General features: G+C 23.7%; 1 long non-coding RNA gene across 1 annotated transcript; it reads right to left on the reverse strand.

Annotated features, from left to right (window-relative positions):
- Positions 1 to 6,518: 6,518 nt before the first annotated feature.
- Positions 6,519 to 9,249, reverse strand: LOC101494579 (uncharacterized). The gene is made up of 2 exons (XR_012162820.1): positions 7,388 to 9,249; positions 6,519 to 7,192 (listed from the first exon to the last, which is right to left on the reverse strand). It is a non-coding gene; the product is annotated as an uncharacterized lncRNA (long non-coding RNA).
- Between the last annotated feature and the right edge of the window lie 12,601 nt (positions 9,250 to 21,850).

Below are 21,850 nucleotides of genomic sequence, written 5' to 3' on the forward strand. Positions count from 1 at the left end.
GTGGCAGAAGTTATGAAACTATCAAAAGCAACACGTGGTGGAATGTCATGATGTGGTGTATTTTAAAAACGACCAACAAAAACCCTAAATTATTTATCTTCATAAATTTTGCACATCATATTTTCATGTTTAGTTATGTCTTTTTTTATTTTTACTTCTTACTAAAAATGTATCTTTTTTTCATGAGAAAAAAAGAACAAAAGCAAAAGAAAAATAACTAGATTATTTGAGCTTTAAAAAAAATACATTCATAACATCGGTTAAAAGAGTTAAAAATCAATTATAAAGAGGTTCATCAACCACATTTAAGGAATTCATAGTGATAGTTTCTATTTTCATAAATAAATCTGCACAATCATTTATTTCACGAATAATATAATGGAGGAAAAATATCAAATTTTTATCTATATAATCTCGAATGCTTTCTTACATATTTGTATAATGATAGTAATGAGTGTTTCGTGTAATCACGAATTAAACTGCATTGATTTAATCGGAGAAGTAAATAATCTTCCTATAACGTACTTGTCAATTCAACTAAATATGTCTTTTGATTTTATCTATACATTCTTTATTATTTAATACAACATTGATTGATAAAGGTAATTTAATAAATATATTATTATTTATCTTTTATTTATACACTTTCTGAATGTATGTAAAATGACGAAATAATTATAAGACAAATGAAGTAACATAATAATGTAGTATAATAATGTAGTTTAATAGTGATATTTGAATGGACGGATGTGTAATTATGTTTATAGTGTTTCTCAATTAAATATTTTTTATTATTAAATTATTGGCTAAAATGTATTTTTATATGAATGTCTTTTAATTTTAAGATAACATTTATGATTATTTTAATTTATTTGGATTTAAAATAATTAATATTATTTTAAAATAATAAAATATAAATTGAAAATAATTAAGAAAACACAATATTATTATGTCTTTGTTTATATTGTTCTTCTTCTTCATTCAAAGTTCCTCGTCAACTTCGTATTTAAAATCAAACTTATAACTCAAAAATTATAATATTTGAACAAAACTCATCCTTCTAAACAATAATAACATTGAAATCGATTCATCTTATGTAGAATAAATAAATTACAAATTAAATATAAATAAATATAAAAATTAAGGAGTGAATGAAGATGATAGAAATAAATATTAGTTCTACAGATTTATTTCTCACCTTTAATCTTTGTAAATGTCTTCCATTTCTTCCTCATATTCCCTTCATTTGTCTTCCTTCTCTTGATTGATGAAATTATAGGTTAATGGTTGAAATTTTTGGAATTGATTTGTGTAAGTGATTTTAATTGTCAAGAATGAAAATTCAGATTGAAAATGAAGACTACTTAGTTTTTTTATTAACTTGATAAAACATTTATTTTTAAATTTAAGAAATGATTTTTTAATTAAAGATAAATAAATTGTTAAAAATATTTAAATAATTAAAAAATGTCCCACGGATATTATGTGCCGATTATTGTCATTAAAAAAGAGTAATAGTATTCGGTTAGCTAACGTGGCGGATACAATACAACCGAGTCTATGTTGGCGCGTGAGAAAGAGAAAGGACTGAGTCTCATTTTAATATTTAACAAGGACCGGGTCTCTAATCGTTATTTTTTATTTCGTTTTTGGGGAAAATTTGTTATTATTCTTATTTTGATTTTTTATGGTATTGTGTTGCGGTATGCTGTTTTTTCTAGTTTCTAGAAAAGAAAATGGCCAGAATGATTCTTTTAATAAATTGACATATATATCCATGTTGGAAACATTGGTTATTGTATTTATCTTTAGTTTTTAAAATAACTAGCATAAGAGTCCGAGTTAATATTAATATTTTTTTATATATATTTAAATATAATCTGACGCGATATCAATAATAATAAATTAATAAATATTGATAAATATTAATTCATATTAAAAATTTTCACATCAGTGTGTTTTATTATGTAACGTTCAATCTTATTAATTCGTAAAATTAAGAAATTAAAATTACTATGTAGATTATTATTTGCTCAGGTAGATTACTATTTGCTTAGCAAGATTAATTTTGTAAAATTTAGTAAAATCATTACTTTGACTTTGCTTGGCCAAAAGATTGGTTGCTCAACGAACTTTATTTGTCCTATTTAATCAAATTTTGGCTCTAATGATCTTAATTGCTCTTTTCTTTAATTGCTTACTCCCGTTTTACCTAGAAAAATAAGAAAAGATAACATATCACCATTTCTTATATCTCAAATCTTAGTTACTAAAAATATGCAATAACTTAGGGAAAATCATATGTTTTTAATGAATTCAAATTAGTAAGTGTTATGAAATATACATTGAAAACTATGTAAATTTGACACTTATCACTAGAGTACTTGTTGGCTTGATGCAAATTAATATCTTAACATATATGATTGCATGTTCTCATAGTAGAATTTAGAAGTTATGATTTCATAAGTATTAATCACATAATTAACTTTAGACATCTAAATAATTGATATTCAAGTTCATTTTTGTGTATGAACATATGTTATAAGATGTTCAATATCAAATTCAATGCATTTACTACTTTTCAAATTCTTTCAAGATATTTATGAAAGTTTACTCTTAGTCAAATTAGTTGACACAAAAATTTCACAATATTATGGTTGTCAGTTAACAACAAACATACACAATACCATTTAATTTATGATTGGTGTGTTGATCCACATGATCGGTGTATTGATTCACAAATACAACCACTTATATTTTGGAAATATGAGAGATTCATTCCCTCAAATTATGAACTTCATTTGGAAACTAATAACGCAAAAAAATAATTCGTACATGTTGACATAAATAAAAAATTATATTTTTTACATCATAATAGATCCGGAATGGTCCAATCGATTTTGCTAACAATAAACTTTAATATGATTTGTCAATTTTTGATCTACCAATAATATACATATTTCGATTGTTCAAACTCATTCAAATCAATAATGAACAGACATAATTTGTAAAATTTTGCAACCAAATGAAATAAATTAATACGTATTTTTAAGATTTAATTTCTCTTTTACACTATCGTCTTATATATCAAAGATTATCATTTATATAAATATAGAAACATAATTTTATTCGAAAAATAAAACTCTATAAATCACATGACATATATTATTTAAATAACTATAAATTAAATTAAAAAATAAAATACACATATATATAATTCATATGACATTTATAAACCATATAATAATTTTTTTATCTTCTTTAGAAATTGCAAAAAATGAAAATACACATATATATGTACAAATTTTTACAAAAGTCATTTAGCAACATATATTATCACTTATATGTCATAAATAACTTTATCACTTTCACTTATAATTCATCAATATCACATCAGTGGTAATCTCTAGCACACCAATGTTTTTTCTTTTATTTAATGATAATTTACAATCAATCTCTCAAATATTCTTGAATTTTTTTTTTCAATTTTACTATTTCTGAAAAATATTTGAGTGACATAAAAATATATGCATTTTCTTTTATTTCATTTCTTTTAACTTAATACTAAGATCAAATATATCTTACATATTTTAATCATGGTCTTAACGTGTAGTTCTTCATGAATTTAATCACAAATCTTTATAAACGATTACTATTGAAAATCACATATTTTGTAATCTTATAAAGATATCTAATATTAAATTATTAGTTCTTCAAAAACTATATCAAAATTCAAACGATGGCCAATGAAAGGTATTTTGAGCAATCATAGGGATGCTTGAATATTAGTTAACTATATCACAATGGTCTCCATCAACAATTATCAAGAATAATTCATTCTTTAAGCAATCATTCAAATATGATTTTTTTAGTTCTTCAGCAATTATATTGCATATGATCTTTATAAACAATGGTCACGAAAAATCATTATTTGAACAATCTATCGAAATGCTTTTAATGTTAAATTCCACAATAATTTAATAATAATAAATAATGAAAAATATGACAAGTATATAAGATAACATTTATCTATAAAATTTATATGTAAAAACAAAAGATTGATATGAAATAAGATGAATAAAACTTTTATGAAAGAATATAATAATGAGAAGAAGTAGATAATATTAAGAAGAAATATTATTGGAATAGAACTTCCAAGATGATTATGTCATCACTCGTGTGGTATCTAATCATGCTTATAAATGATAACATGTTATAAAATTAACTAAAATGAGAGTAAGATATAGAAGATGATAGAAAAGAGAACAATATAATATTTGTATTGTGTTCTTCGAGTGGTAAATTTTACAATGATACATGACTTCTATTTATAGTTCACAAGTCATATAACTTACAAGAACATTAAGAGTTTAATATAATATGCAATTAATATATAAAATTAAAGAACACTACCAAAATATAAATACCCTTTAATCATAAAAGTTATAATCCAACTATGAAATACGAAAGTTTAAAAAAAATGAACATTCATAAATATTCATAACACAACAACTTTCTTCAATTATTCCTTTTTGACATTAATTTGCATCAATGGAATTTTCTTTTTTTTTACGGGCCTTATTTATTTTTGGGATTTGGTTTCATCCTATGGTTGCCATTTAATTTCATTTGTTTCTTACTATTCTTTCTTGTCTCCTCGGTTGGTTTTTTATATTTTTCATTTCTTTCTCTTTATTTACACACACACACACACACACATATATATATATATATATATATATATATATATATATATTTGTGGTAGATATAATAAACTTTACATGTTTATATTTTTTGTAGTGACTTTAATTATGAAGTAGCTAAAATATTTGTTTGGATATATTTAACAATTTATTATATATGTCTAGAATGTGACATAATATTTTTTATAATTTTATTTTAATAAATGTGATAGAGTTCTTGAATATAAATTGAAAACAAAAATATATTCTTCGATATAATAATTGTAATTAGAGTAAAGATAATAAATATACCGTTAATATACAATTATTTTATATTGTCTTTTAATTACAATTCGTCATGACATCAAATAGTTATGTAATTATTGTTGATTAAAAATTTGTTGTCTAATTATAATTCGTTCCGACATCAAATAATTAAATAATTATTGTTGATTAAAAATTTATACAATAAGATGTAACATGTTGAATAATTAAAATTGGACTATTAGTGCATTATTTTTACATTCAATTGTTATGTCGCTAAAAATAAAATTTTATATTTTGTGGATTTAAATCAGTGCGTGAACATGACAAATGTTCCCACAGTTTTTAATCATTTGAATTGTCCTTACAAAAAATACGAACAAGACAAATGTTCCCACAATTCTTAATCATTTGAATGGTGTTTATGAAAAATACGTATTTAATAAAGATGATCTTTCATAACTGTACCAACATTTATATACATTATGTACTTCCTTTTAAATTTGTAGAAAAAAACAATTAAGACGACATTTGGAAGGCTTGAACGATATATTTTATTCTTCCAAAATTTGAAAGTGCAATGAATATTTCTCTTGGAGAATGACACTGCCTTAGAGTCGAATCAACCAATAAGAAGGTTTGGACCCTTACATATACATTTTGTCCCTATTCTTTCTATTGACAGATGTGACATAAATTAAAATTGCAGATATCCAAATTTTGTTTTAAGCTATTGGATTTTTTCTAAGACTCATATTCGTCATCGTTTTTATTTTATTTTTTAACGTATTTCATTTTTGTTATTAGTTTTTTTAAAAGAGAATCTGTATCCTTAAAATATGCAATTAAAATTTGAGTCCTTTGTAACACAGGATTCTGCAACAGTGTTCCTAATTATTACGCTAAAATAATAAAAGTCTTAAAACTCAAACTATCTCATACATAAAATTACAAGTGTTTGTCCCAAGTTCAAAATTAGAAGTGTTTGTCCCAGGTTCAAATTCAATAACTCACAATTATGTGAGCTAATTACAAAAAAAATTACTAAAAAAATAAAATTCTGCAAAACACTTGTTATAGTCAAATTTCCGTTGATGGGATGCTTAACCATATATTTACTTACCTTTTTAAAGTACAATATAGGATAAATTTTAACATTGCCCAATAGTAAAAATACATACAAAATATTCTACCATATACATTTCAATAGTCACTCCATGCAAGAGTAAGACTTTGTTGACTATCCCATATACATTTCAATAGCCAGTTGGTTAGTTACATTTCAAATACAGGTCTTAATGGTGGGACCCATCTAACATTGTCTCCTACACAACCACCAATAACCACCTATTCCCTATATTTAGTTCCCCAACAAGACAGCATTCTTGACCTTTTGACCTTTAGAAGGATTCTAAAATTGAAGCACTCAATTGCAGTCTTGAATTTATTTGCAAAAGTCATGGAGAATTATTGCCATATGTAGAAAAGGAGATTAGGAGAGGAAAGGTAAAAGTTTAGAAACAGAAGAAATTCAATGTTATGCGGTAATAAAAAAAAAAAAGACACCAAAAGAGAAAACAAGGGGAAACTTAAATAATATACACTGTCCAACTTCAAACATTACTACCTGTGGCTCTAATTATAAACACACTTAAACAAAACTTGAAAATTTGGAGTTTACATAAACTTATCACAATCATTCTCTCCAACATGGGCGGCAAATACATGCAAAACTAGAATTAACAAGACAATACAATACTAGCACAAAAAAACAGGAATGATGATTGTCATGATTCATGAAATTATCGTATCAAAGAAATATCACAAAGAAATCACTGACAGTTATTCAAATACAAGATAGCAACTGTGCCCTCAGATAACAGTAGATTAGTACTTTTTCAACATGCATAAAAGCCTCCCGCCATCCATCATGGTAGTGCACATAATTAACAAGCACACAACCTCTATCATCTCCACCCACTGTCAGTAGTAGTAAATGACAACAATGATGTTGAAGAAGAAGAAGAAGAAATAGTAGTAGTACAACAACAACAACAGCAGCATAGTTAGTGATGACAGATGGGAGAAAGGCACAATGGATGGAAAAGCTTTGATTGATTATTTAGTGGAGTATATCTAGTAGTGAAAATTCGTCATCGGGCATATCCAAAAGGAATTATATGCAAATTTATCCCAAGGCAATTGAACAAGCAAAATTGATTGTCTTTGATTGTATTGCAGCAAATCTACAAGAAATGAAAATTGAAAAGTAGGAATAAACAACTTAAGGAACTAATCAGTAGTTTGAGATAAAAGAGAAAGAAGGAAAAATTTGATGCTGACAACTATTATATATTTAAAAACCAAGTAGTTAATAAAACACAAATGCCAAAATACAACCAAAAGTAATATGATATCTAGAGTATAACTGAAGATAGCACCTCAGCCCTCAGATATTGATATGTTTGTACTTTTTCAACATCCATAAAAGCCTCTCAGCATCCATGAAGGCAGTGCACACATCACAAATGCCCGCAACCTCCGCCATCTCAACCCACTGTCACTAAGAATTAATTAATAATAATAATAATAATAATAATGATGATGATGATGATGATGAAGGTGATAGTGACAGCAATGATGAAGAAGAAGAATAAGAAGAAACTTAGTGATGGCAGTGTGAAGAAAGGCAGAATGGATGGAAAGACTGTGAATGATATTCAGAGTACAATATCACAACAAGCAGTCATCATTGGGCATATCCAGAAGAGGCAATATGGAATAGAGTAAAAGCAAAATATGCAGTCACCAATTACAAAGAAAATCCACAAGAAATTAGAAGTAGTAATATACAACTTGAAGAATTGCTCAAAAGTTTAAGATAGCTGATCACCATTTTAAAGCCCGATATGCTATAGTGCTGTAGAGTTACTCTAGCTGCTATTAGACAGCACTGAGATAAAGGAAATAGAAGGGTAATACATTGGAAAATCAAATACTAATAATTAATAAAGATTATAAAATTACAAACTACTCGTTATGTAGTCATTACTTACATTAACATTAACATGATAAGTCAGCTTTAAAAGAGAACTTTCACACATTCATTCTGGAGTCAGCATTGAAAGTAACTCTATGACAAGTAAAAATAAGCAAATGGCAAAATAAAACTTGGAGAAAAACTCGGACAGAGGCTGCTGGTAAAAGAAAAATTGCAGATAACCAACACAAGTTATTATACTTCAGGTCTATCTCTGGGCCAATAAAACTAGATATTTTGAGCTTCTGCGACATCATACTATTATTTTACAGTATGGATTTCTAAAGCATAGCAAAAAAACCTCATGCAATGACACCATATTTTTGTTAAGCAGTATGTATTTCTTAAGCATAACAAAAACCCCTTTTGCAATAGCAATGAATATCAAGATATAGACATGAAATAAATAAATAAATAACACGAAGCCCTCAGATCTCATAGCTAATAAAAATCATTTACGGCATTTTCAATGGCTTCATTCACAAACTTCTTGCACCATAGATAGACAGAAAGAAAGAGAGAGCCAAAGCTATATACATACATACACACACACACACACACACATAGAGAGAGAGAGAGAGAAAGAATGGTGCAAATCCAGTTATGAACAAAACCATGAAGCCGATCAATAGTCTACTTTTACATCATTGGGCATCATAGAAGACAACATGCTACATTCAAGGAGTAAAAATTAATGCGACTAATATAAACCTACTATTTTCCTTTGACAAATAAATAACAACACTTGTTGAACATAGATAAATAAAATAAATCATATAGAAAGAAAAAAAGGTCAATGATAAATACCAAAAAAATCAGAGATTTTACCATCTCATAGATTTACAAGGTCATTGGTATTTTTACCGTCAAGCTGTTGTCTCTGCACATAGTAGCCACTGTGAACATAAAGAAAGAAATGTAAAAACTAAACAAATTTAGCAATAAAATTAAAATCATGCACTTATTGAAAACCCTAAATCGTGGTGTCGTTTCATTTCCGTCGATAATGCAAGAATACTAAAACCTGCTTTGATCGTAGGATTGCATGCATTATGATTCACCTAAGGTGTTCTAAAATTCGTGAAGAAAAAAAAAAGAGTCAAATTAAAGCATCTGAGAGTCCATCGCGAAAGACGAAAGGGTTTTACAGAGGAATAAATAGGACAATCACGCTTTACTTGCAGCCATTTGGGCTTTTAGATTTGGGCCATTAGTGCTAGGCTTTAGGTTGTTTTCTTTTGGGCTCGTCAGTCTAGGTAAATAGAGGGCTTTTGAGTTTTGATAAAAGAAACAAACAATATTCGCACCTCCATTTTTGCCAATGCACCACATTTTAAGCTATAAAAGCATCTACAATAGTGAGTGTTTTACCCAGCACCAAATTAAATAAACACTATCACTATAGAGGAAATATTGATGTGTGAGACAAGTGGTTATTGATATTGAAGCCATTTCTTTTCACATTTTGTATACTTCATTTAATTAATTGTACTAAATAAATGAATGTATTAAAATATAATAATATAAAATTATTAATATAATTTATTTAGTGACTTTTTTAGTTGTTGGGTATGAGAGATTGAAAGTTTATTAAATACAAACATTAAAAAAATTTGAAACAAAATATATGTCAACGGAGAATCCACCTAAATATGCAAACCAAATATAAAAATATTGTGGTTGCTATGGGTTCTTAAAAAAGAAATACGCTTGTTATATTTAAAATAGAGAATTATAGATTCATTTGCTTAATATATATATATTACCAAATGAAGACAACCTTCAAAATAAAAGATATGCAAGAAGCTATTCATTAACTATTTTAATACATCCTCAAGCGAAATAAAATTTTGTGAAAAGATTTAAATATTGCATCAACGTTGAAAAGTTCTCAAATATTTTATTTTTTACATGATTTATTTTATGATTTTTTACTTTTTTTCTCCATTTTTATTTTATCAATCAAACAAATTTTAAAGAAAGTAAATATTAAGTTGTTACGGTTTAATTTTCTTAAAAATTAACAAAAATTAAAAGTTACTTATATTTTTTTAAAAAATTAAACTGGATCTCACAATTCTTTCTCAAAAATTAAAATGAAACTTAGTTCAAAGTGTTATAATTAGTATTAAAAAGACCGCTTCTCTTCAATGCTCTTTAATGAATATATTTTCTTAAAATTTATTTTAGATATTTAGACGTGTACAACCGACTATGGATATATATATAATAGTGTTTCTTCTTTCATTTTTAAATGTTGTTAAATATATAAAATAAATATTTAAATTTATCAATTAAAATATATAAAATACACCTCTTAAGTAATCTATCAAAATAAAATTTGAAGGTCTTAGTCATGAAATAATACGATTAGTTTTTTAATCAATACATGATGCACTTGTGTTTTTCACCATGTGGTTTTAGACGGAGTGACATACATGTTTTCTTCTTTTGTCCCGTTATTGGGATCTTGTTATTGGTGGAAAGTGTCAATTAATAGTGAAGGATAACGTTATCTTTCAAATCAGCACTACAGAAGAATAGAGGCTAGACACCACTATGACTATCTAATCCAAATGCAATGCAAATTGGGGTGTGTTGAACTCGATTCAACCCTACTCTCTTCGTCTCGTTTTCTTGCTAAACTTTATTCATCTCATATTTATTGTTTGTTGTATTTGAAATATTTATTTGTGCTATACTATTATTTATTATTTCAAACTATCAATAAAATATTGATATGTTTTCTATTAATATATTATTATTAATTGTATATTAATTGTATATTAATTCACTTAATTACTACGAATAAAAATATTTTTATAAATAAAATTTATTTTATCATATAAATTAGTATGTATAATAATTTTCTTAAGAAATATACATAATTTAAATAAAACACTTAATATAATACCGGTGCAGAAATTATAAATATGTGATGAACAAATAATAAACAAAGTACAACATTTTTGCATTAAAATTAATATAATCAATTATTTTTTTAATAAATATTCATATTATAAATGAAACACTCAAATATAAACAAAAATAATCATATTCACCAATTAAAAATCTTAATTAACTTCATTTAATTTTCTTGTAGTAATCAAAATTATAATTGTATTCTCCAAATTATTATTACTATTAATTTATTTCTCTATGATATTTTTGTTTTGCATAAATATTAATTGAAGGTTATTTTTGGAATCATAAAATTAAGAGTTGTAGTAATTAGTGTATTAAGGACATTGATTAAAAACTTGAGAAAAGAAATTTCTATCTTGAAAATAAAAATCAAACACCTATTAAATAATATATGCATCATTTTTCACACTAAAATGACATTTTTTGCTTCCTTAAACAATATTTTAGAAACACTTGTTAATATTTTTCTAAAATTAATTTAATATTACCCACAATGTCTTATTTTATTTTATTTTATATTTTGAGTTTTGATGGATTACATAAAATATGAGACCAAAGGTGTATAAAATCTAGCTCGAAACATAGTGCTCCACAACCAATTAATACTATGCGCATTTGTGTGCGCATGACACTCTTATGGGTCCACGAAATATTTGAAGATCCACTAAAATATGGTTTACAAGATTATCTTTTTGAGAATTGTACCGTGTACCCTTCAATTTTTTTTAATGATCATTTTATCTTTTTTTATCATGAAAAAAAAAAATTTATCCTCTCTTTTCTCACCCCCCACATTCGAAACTTACAAAAAATTTCTTAATATTCGAAAGTTTCAAACTTTTGAAATAATTAAAAGTGAGTTTTATGATCTATTCGGAACTTTTGTTAAATTAAAAACTTTCGAAATATAATTTTACAGAAATAATTACCAATTTCAAAATTTTTGATGAATATGAAAATTTTGAAGTTAACATTTTCAGAAAGCTTCAAAAGTTTGGAATAATTTGAAATTTCCGAAACACATATCATTCGGAACTTTGGTTGAATTTGAAACTTCCAAAATGAAAATTTCTAGAAAATTTCAAAAGTTTTGATGAATGTGAAACTTATGAAAAACATATTCTTCGGAAATTTCAAATATTCGAAGTAAGTCAGTTTCGAAAGTTTCAAAAAATTCCAAACTTTCGAAATTTTCAATTTATTTTTGGAAAATCTGAAAGTTTCGAAATGATATTTTCCAGATCATCTGAAACTTTAGATAAATTTTAAAGTTCCGAAGTATGATTTTCTAGCAAACATCAAAACTTTCGAAAATTTTGATGAATTTGAAACTTTCGAAATTAGATATCAAACTTAATACTATTAATTTATTACTATAAATATATTACTATAAATTTATTATTATAAATTTATTACTATTCATTATTATTAATTTATTACTAATAAAAATGCATTTTGGAACTTTCCATGAATACCTCAAAACTGAAAAATTTTATGTTTATGAATTTTATATTTCGAAACTTTCAGATTGTTAGAAAGTTTGAAGGTTTCTGCATTTCGAAAGTTTCATATTCATGGAAACTTTCGAAAGTTTCAAAATTTTGAGAAAAAATGAACTTCGAAAATTTCATGTTCATGAAAATTTTCGAAATTTGGAAAATTAATATTTTGAAAATTTCAAAGTTTTGAAGTTTATGTTACTTTTGAATTTCGAAAGTTTCAAAGGTTCGAATATTTGCAAATGCGATTCGGACAATTCAAACTTTCGAATAAAATGGATGGAAAAAAAAAAGGAGAATTTTTTTGGGGATTTTTACTAATAATATTATGGGCAATCTGATATTTTCCTTGATGATGGGAGTGAGAAGTACAAGTGGAAGGGTGCACGATACAAAACTCTATCTTTTTTGTTGTTTTGAAGTTGAACGAGAAATTTGGCCTTTAAATTTGGCCCATGATCACCTAAATATTATTCATCTCTCTCATAAGTGTCTTATTTTAATTGTGTACATTCTTTAAGAAAATAAATATATATGTTAGTTTTAATGATAGAATAATTTTCAATTAGTAAAATTTTATATTAATAGTAGTTAATGGTTGAGTTAGATTGATTGAAATGCAATAAATAAAAATATATTAACGTTAAAAAATCATTAATATTTTATTAATATTTAATATAAAGATATATATAATTTGAGACAAATAAATATTACTACATATCAGGCACTTAATATAAGATAGAGAAACATATGAGACAAATCAAGAAGAGATTTCTATCAGTGATGTAGATCATACGATGATGTCGAGAGTAATTGATAAACTAGTACATCAATTTCGTACACCTCTTGTTATAATTTTTCTACCAATAATGTTGACGAAAACAAATATAAGAATCAAACCACATTAAATATCAATGAAATATTTTAATAAAAAACTTTTCAAACTATAGAAAAATGTATATTCTATAGATCTAAATGTTCACAATAAAGAAATTCTATTGAGACTTCTTGGGATGTGATTTTTGCATTTGTTCTCGTTGACATTTGTTAATAAATAACCGTTAATAAAAAATACACGAAGAATAACTTTTATTGTCAAATTCTATTATTACAGTTTTCTACTAACAATGTATAAATAACTTTACGATATGTGTATAAATAATATTCCGAGAGACAATAATAAAAGTTGATTTCGACATTAATAATAATAAACAATGTAATTTATGTGTTATATACACTAGACTTGAGAAGCTTTTCAGACCAAAATAAATGAATTTGCTTCGGTAAAAAATTATTAACATTTAAGTTGGTTGTCAGAAAAAACTTATTTAAAATGTACAAAAATGTGTTTTTAACGTTAATATAGATTTGTTTGGTTTTTGGTCGCTAAGTTCCTTTTAAGATAAGTAATTTTATTTAAAACGCATCGACATTAAATGTGCAAAAATGTGTTTTTAATATTAACATATATTTATTAAGTTTTTTCATAGTTAAATTTATTTTAATAGGAATAATGTTATTTAAAACGCGTCGATACCAAATGTGAGTATCTCACAACTCAAATGTGAATTTTTATTCGTAACATTTTGAGTGTTTAATTACTTTCACTAAATTCAACCTATATTAGCTTTTAACATAAATATTTAACAATTATTAAGCAATTATTTTTTAAAAAAATCTTTAGAGCCAATTATACAATAAGTCAAGACAATTGAAAACACTTTTGAAATTGGGTCAAAAGACTAGTTTGTTATAGCTTTTTTTTTAAATGATTTTTTTATATTGTAATTTTTTTGTTACATTTTAAATAAAAAACTATCATCTAAGAATATTTAATAATGAATATCTAAGCTATTAAATGTTAAAATTATTATTTTTTAACCTGTAACAAAGGAATCGAAAATAACTTCTATTATTTTTAAATAAATTTAAAAAAAAAACATTTTTAAAAATATAAACTTAAAAATCACTTTTTAAAATTTAAAACAAACGGGTAAAATCTCTTTAAAAATGGTTTATTAAAGTATTGTCTAGATGGGTGTATATTAATTAGATCCTTAATGAGGAGGCTCTTATAGCTATGGTACACATTTATACTTTCAAGTTTCAACGGCATCAAACCACGTGGCCTTATGAGCTCTATATAATTGATCTATGTGCTTGGCATACACTTTGGGGAGACAAGGGAGTATGGAGCTCATGCTAATTTATCCCTCCCTCTTACCTTTAATTAACTTCAACAACTGCAAGTATCAAGGTCAAGATTGAGCACACCAACTTATGAAATCATCATGTTATTTTCTCTTTTCTTTTAAAGGTAAGATTAATTAATATCATGTATTATTATTAATTAATTATACTATAGTGGTCAAATGTATGTAAGCAGTGCTCACTTCTCGTAACTCTGTCAAGGGCTTTAATCCCATGGGATTAACAAATTAATAGATCCATATAGTATTATACATCAAACTGCTTGTACAAGTATAAATATTACTATTCCTAATCCTAACTATATGGCATTTTGATGTGTGTTAATCTGCTGTAATTAGAGACACTACTTTGATGCTTCAATGGATTTTGAATATGTTGTCATATTAATTAGCTCATTAATTAATTATAGGAATACCAGCTAACGATTGAATGGTTTCGATTATGAGTGAGATTCTACATTATTAAATTTAATTTGTATACAAAGTACAATATCCAAGCAATAAAATAAGAGTTGGGTGTTATTATAGTCTCTAAAGATTACAAAAATAAATTTGAATGTGTTTTTTTTAAATTAATTTTGTACTCAAACGTAACTTCTATTAGTTAGTTTGATATTCTATTTTACTTTTCGTTTATTAATTTACTCAATAAAATTACTAAAAAAACATAATGAAATATGTCTGAAATTTCGATGGGATGTATTTATAAATTATAACTAGTGCTAGGTGAAGATGTGTCAACTTCCATTAACCGTGTTTAATAACTTCGACAAAGATTGGCCTGCTTTTGATAATGTCGCAAATTTCTTTAAATTTTTATAAAAGAAAGGAAACCATTCTAGTTTGTGTGTCTCGATCATATTAATGGTGATGATCATTTATAGTAAGAAATAGAGAGGATTCCACTTCATAGAGGGGTTACTTGCATTTTTTTGGGGTCATATTTATGACAATTATTATGCCAAGTTGTGTTATATTTTCTTCATCTCATAATAATGATTGAACTTTTTAAAAATGTTGTCTCAAAATTATTGTATTTTTAATTTTTTAATGTAACTTTAATTTGTTTTTATCAACTATATAATCTAATTACTATTATACGTGTAACTTTTAATTTATTATCTCTATCATTTGCATTTATAATAATTGTTATTAATAAATAATTTGTAAAGATAATTTAAAAAAAAAATTATTTGTTTATTATAATTTTTTTAATACATATGAAATTGTCAAATATAACAATTACTTGAGAGGCATTGAATAAGTTTTTCATCACGAGATTATAATATTTTTTATATATTACTTTCAATAATATTTGAGTTTATAATCTAAAATCATTCATTTTTTTCATCAGTTTCTATCTTCGTTATCATAATAAAAAATCTAAATATTGAATAATATTTGTTAATTTAATTGTCAAATTTATTAAATATTAATTCATATATCCAATTAAATATGCGTTGTTTTTAAGGTTACTAGAACATCTATAGAATGATGATTATTAATATACATAAATATTTATTTGAGTATCGTGTAGATCTCACCAGAATATATAACTTGTTTGTATTTTTTATATAGTAGTATTTAATAAATACTCGATTATTACAACTCAACACTATTAAAAACTTATTAAGCGAATCACATCTATAACTATACATCATTTTATTTCAACAATAATTTATTGTATTTTAAGTTTATTCATTTTGTAGCTAGTTAAAATATATAATTTTTTTTCTTTTATTTATTTATTAAATCATAATTCAAATATCAAATGTCAATATTAGTAAATAGAGTGTGTTATTTTAAGTTTGAATTCAAAATATTACATTTGATATGAGTTAATTACGATGATATTTATTATATTTTTTTAAAAGTATTGACTTAAATGCATATTTATCTTATATTTTGTCCAAAATAAACTTTTAATCATCTCTTTTTTAAAACTGATATTTTGCTTTCCTATTAACTAATTCGTAAGATATTTTATTCTCCATCCTTTTTTATGATGTGACACTCTCGTTAATTATGTGACACTTAAATATCATTTGTAAATTGGATAAAATATTTTCCATGTCTTGTAATTAATTTTATTTATCTATTAAATTTTTTTAAATTTATTTATTTTATTTAAATTTTTTAATAATATAAAATTTTAAATATATTTATGTAAATTATTCAAAATTTATTAATTTTAATATTTCAATATTATGTTTAATATCTATTTTATTTATATATTAAACTATTAAAATCAAATTTATGTTATTTTATTTATAAGTTCAAATATTTAAAATTAAAATTTATTTATTTTATCCAACAATAATATAAAACTTTAAAATATTTAGAAATTTATTTATTTATTTTACGTTTAAAATTTTAATATATAAATAAAGTAAATAATAAAATTAATTGTAATAATAACTAATTATTTTATATAAAAACAAAATTTCATTTAAATATCATTGCATTAATAAAAAAAAATTATATAATAAAAAATGGTGTAAATCGAAAAAGAGAGAGTGCTTTTAGAAGCTTTTCTTTTTAATAACTACTCTTATTTATCACTCCTCAATTCGGGTATTAAATTATAAAGATGTTTAATACTAAAAACTAATTGATGTATTTAGTTTTACGTTAGGTCAAATATATTAATCGTAGTTGATATTTTTTTTGTTTATATTGTAAATGAAAGTAACAATTTATTAGAATTAAATAATTTTTTAATTTTCATAAAATATCACAATTTTGTCTGCAGTACAATATAAAATTTTTATTTTTGAATCCCTACTAAACTATAATGCAAAAAATTTAGTTGTTGTTGGAATGTTAGTATATAATTTTGAATATTTTTTAAGTATATTTACAATATTATCAAAAAACTATATCAAAAATAATATTAAAATTCAATTTTTAAATTTATATTTTGTTATATTTATTTTAAGTTTATGACGTTTAACAAAAATTCTATTTAATTAATTTGAAATTAAAATATTTCAATTTTTATGAGAATTTTTTTAATAATATTTTAAATATATTTATAAAAACTATTTCAAAAGTATAAATATTAAAGGATAATTAAATATTTTTTATCAATAATTAAAACTATTTTTAAAATAACTGGAAATTAAAAATTGTAATTTATTTTTTCATAATTGAACATAAAATTTAAAAATTCATTTAACCTAATTTAATAGATTGGCAAAATGTCATCAACGTTAGACAAGTGGCGCTGAACTCTCCAACCCTTTAGCTTGTTCAACGATATAGTTATGACTCACATTAAATGTTTGTCAAATTTTGAACCACATTTTCCATGAGGGAGTAGGCATCAAATAAATGGACAATTTATTGTGTAACAACTTTCAGTAGAGTTCTCCTGAAAAAAATAAAATCAATGACAGTAGAGGGAAAAAATAGGTCGAGATAGTAAAATTTATGAGATTTCAAATTTAAATTTAAGTTATTATATACAACATAATAATATATTTATAGTTCAGTTAAAATTTAAGAATATTTTACTCTTTAAATTTATTATTCGTCTAATATTTAAATATGTTTGGTCTGAAAGATAAAAGATACATAGTCATATAACATAAAATTTTGAGATATGAGGGGGAAAAAATTAAAAAGATATATAACATTAAATAGATAATTAATTTTTGTATTCTTTTAACTTTTCGAGGTTAGGTACCGTTAGCATCATTTGTATTAAATTTCTATCTTCTTTTTCTTGACTGAATTTAGAATCAGAAAAATTAGCATTTTCAACATCATCTATAGGTGATTGTACTTCTATCACTTTTTACTCAATTGAACTTGATTCTCAATCATTTTCGGTAACAAATTTATCGAGAGCACTATATTGAGATTGAATTAATTTTTTTATTGGTTAAAGAACCTATACAAGAAAATTTAATCATTTTCTATTCTGCTGAATATTTTTCAAAACTTTATTCATACTTTCGGTTGAACAGTTTCTATTACTACAAAGTATAAGAACAACTCAAAATAATAAATAAAATAAAAAATGATAGGAACTTAAATTAAAAAAATGGGATGTTGATAGTATATCTCACATATTGTTGATATCAATTTCTTTTCTTTTATACACTCTTTTATATAAGAACCTATTGGAAAAGTTTATTTATCTCTTTTTATAAAATTCTACGTAAATTTTTAATTACATGAATTATTTTTTATTAACATATTCCTAATTAATTTTTATAGTTTTTTTAATAAATACTATTATGAAATTATTAACAATAAATATATCATGAAATCATTAAGTAACTCAAAACATAAGTTTACAAATATATAAAAAACAATGATGCAAAAAGTGTTAAGATTTTATAATATGCAAATATAGATTAAAAAAACACAACAGTTGCTTTTTGAAAATGTAGTTATTACAAATACAAACACAATTAAACTGAAGAACTCAACAATTATATTACGAAGTTTTATCTACTTTTATTAAATACTTAAATGTTTTATTTGACGACATAAATAATTAGGCAAAGTGCTCGTAATATACTCTTTTAATAATTAAGATGTAATTTTTGATGCAATTTTTTCTAATTTTATTTGGGCCTACTGCCGAGGCTTTGATGGCCTTGCACTATACATGGTAGAATGTGATAAAATAATTGTATCATACTCTATTTCAATTTAATGTTTTATGAGATAACATAATATAAAAAGTTAATCTTGTAACTTGTAAATTATCATATTATATGTCTCTAATTAATTAATTTATTCTAAATTTATGTTGGACTAAAAATTAATAAGATATGATAAAAGTTTAATTTATTGATTTATTCCTATAAAATATAAATAATTAAAAATATAATTTGATATTAAATTATAAAACATTAATAATTGATTTTGAAAAATATGTATGATTTTATCAAAATAGTAATTTTTTAATTGACATAGAATATTTAAAAATACAAAAATATGAATATGAATTTAAATTTTTGTAACATTAAATATAATTGTTTTGTAAGGACAGTTTTGTCACTTAGATATAAAATATCATTGTCTTTATTTAACTAATCTAACATATAAAATGAAATTGCTTAATTTGTTGTGATTTATTTAAATTGAAATTATTTATTTAGTAATGTAAATAATTTTTTAAAATTATTTAACATTACAAAATTAATTTTTTTTAAACATGCAATTGTTTCACAAAAATAATTTTTTTATTTAAATATTATATCATGTTATTATACTCATCAAGTATATCCCAATACGAATAAAGGAATCGATTCACTATAAAGTGTTTTTGTTTTATATGATTGGACTTGTTTTGTTGGGTTTAAGATCAAGCCTTTCAATCCTATATAAACATCGGCAATGTTAGGGAAAATTATGAAACTTTCGAGAAATAGTAAATATTATAAATTTTAAAAAAACACTTCTATGTAGAGACATATGAACTAGAATCACCATTAATACATTTAGATTTTTCTAACTTAATGGACTAGAGTATATTTTCTAGATTATACATGAAATCAATTACGTGTATTAAATGTTTAGAGCTTTCTATTTAATAAATCCTTAAAGACATATAGATTATTTAGACTATAATATCATTTATGTTAAATATTTTAAAATTATATAAAATTTTGATATCATATTTCAAATTAAAATTGTAAAATATTAAAGACTCGTTTTATATGAGAATATAACATAAAAAACACAATAAGATATAAAATTGAACAAGGATAGAATATGAAAGTGAAATTTAACACAAAAACTAAATTCCTATACCTTGCTGATATAGTGAATTTCACAAAAAATTGACAAGAAACATCAATAAAGTACCAGTAGTTTATATAGTCACAATAATGAGTTTGATATATATGCCCCTTAAAACTTCTAACTTGGTATGATGAAAAAACCATCCCATCGACTACGTAAAACGTGAACTTGATGGCCATAAAGTTACTATTCATAATATTACTTTCACAAATAAAAAAGAAAAACTTTCTAATGATTACAAAATCAATTAATGATGAAAACTTTAGGATTAAAATAGTATAAAAGTAACTATTTTGAGTAGGAAAATGTTGTATGACAACGAAGTGAAAGTAACGGAAAAATACAAAGGTCTGAAATCAACTTTTTTTCGTATTTTCTATTAAACAGAACGACTTTTTAACTAACTTTTAATAAATTGAAATTCATTATTTTTATGTCTCCCCAAAAATTTATTTCCTACTAAATAGCATCACCACTATTTTGAGTATGTATAGTTTAAATTCTGTTTTTTTCATTAAAAAAGAACCATTTACAAAGCTTTCAAATAAACCAGTCCAGAATGTAGTTAATGGAAAATAAAAAAATATTTATGTTACTTCACTCTGGTCAAGGGATTAAAGGTACATGCAAGTAATTAGACTTAAATATTTAATAAACTTTAATTAATAACGAATTATTTAGAAGAACATGAATAAACATTACACAATTTTTGACTTTTCAATTATATGATATTATGCTTTTATATAAATTCGTCAATTTAACAAACCTACTAATTATTGACTTCAGTCTACATGTTAGAAGGATCAAAAAATTTCATAATTAAAAAGGCCCCAACACTAAAAAAACTTCTAAAATTTTGTAGGTTTAATGGACTTATAGATCCACTTTTTCAAAGAAAAAAATTGACATTTTTTTTTGAGAAATAATTTTTTTTCTTAAAATTCACCTATGAAAAGGTTTCTATTTTTTTGTGATAAAGATGGTTTACAATTTTTTTTCGTAATTTTTTAAATTTTAGAAAAAATAATAATTTTTTTCTAGATTTTTTTAAAAAAAGTTTATGAAAAAATAATAATTTAAAATTCTTAAAAAAAAATTATTTAATTTTTAAAAAAAAAATTTCAAATTTTTTTCAAGAATAAAAATCTTAAAATTAACAAAATATTAAAAATCTATAACTCCTGAACCCCTCTATTAAACCCCATAAAATAAAAATATTATTTTAATAAAAATCTAATATTATGGATTTAATAAAAAAAAATTCCCCTCTATTAAACTCCATAAAATAAAAATATTATTTTAATAAAAATCTAATATTATGAACTTAATAAATAAAAAAATTAAAAGGACTTTAGAGTTTTGGAGCTTTTAAACAGCCCTACTCCTACACCATAGTTTTTCGGAATTAGGCATTATTATGAATTAATAGCCAAAAAGCAATTAATATTCTTAAACAGACCAAACAAA

The sequence above is a fragment of the Cicer arietinum genome, chromosome 4, assembly GCF_000331145.2.
Source record: "Cicer arietinum cultivar CDC Frontier isolate Library 1 chromosome 4, Cicar.CDCFrontier_v2.0, whole genome shotgun sequence".
Classification (NCBI taxonomy): Eukaryota; Viridiplantae; Streptophyta; class Magnoliopsida; order Fabales; family Fabaceae; genus Cicer; species Cicer arietinum.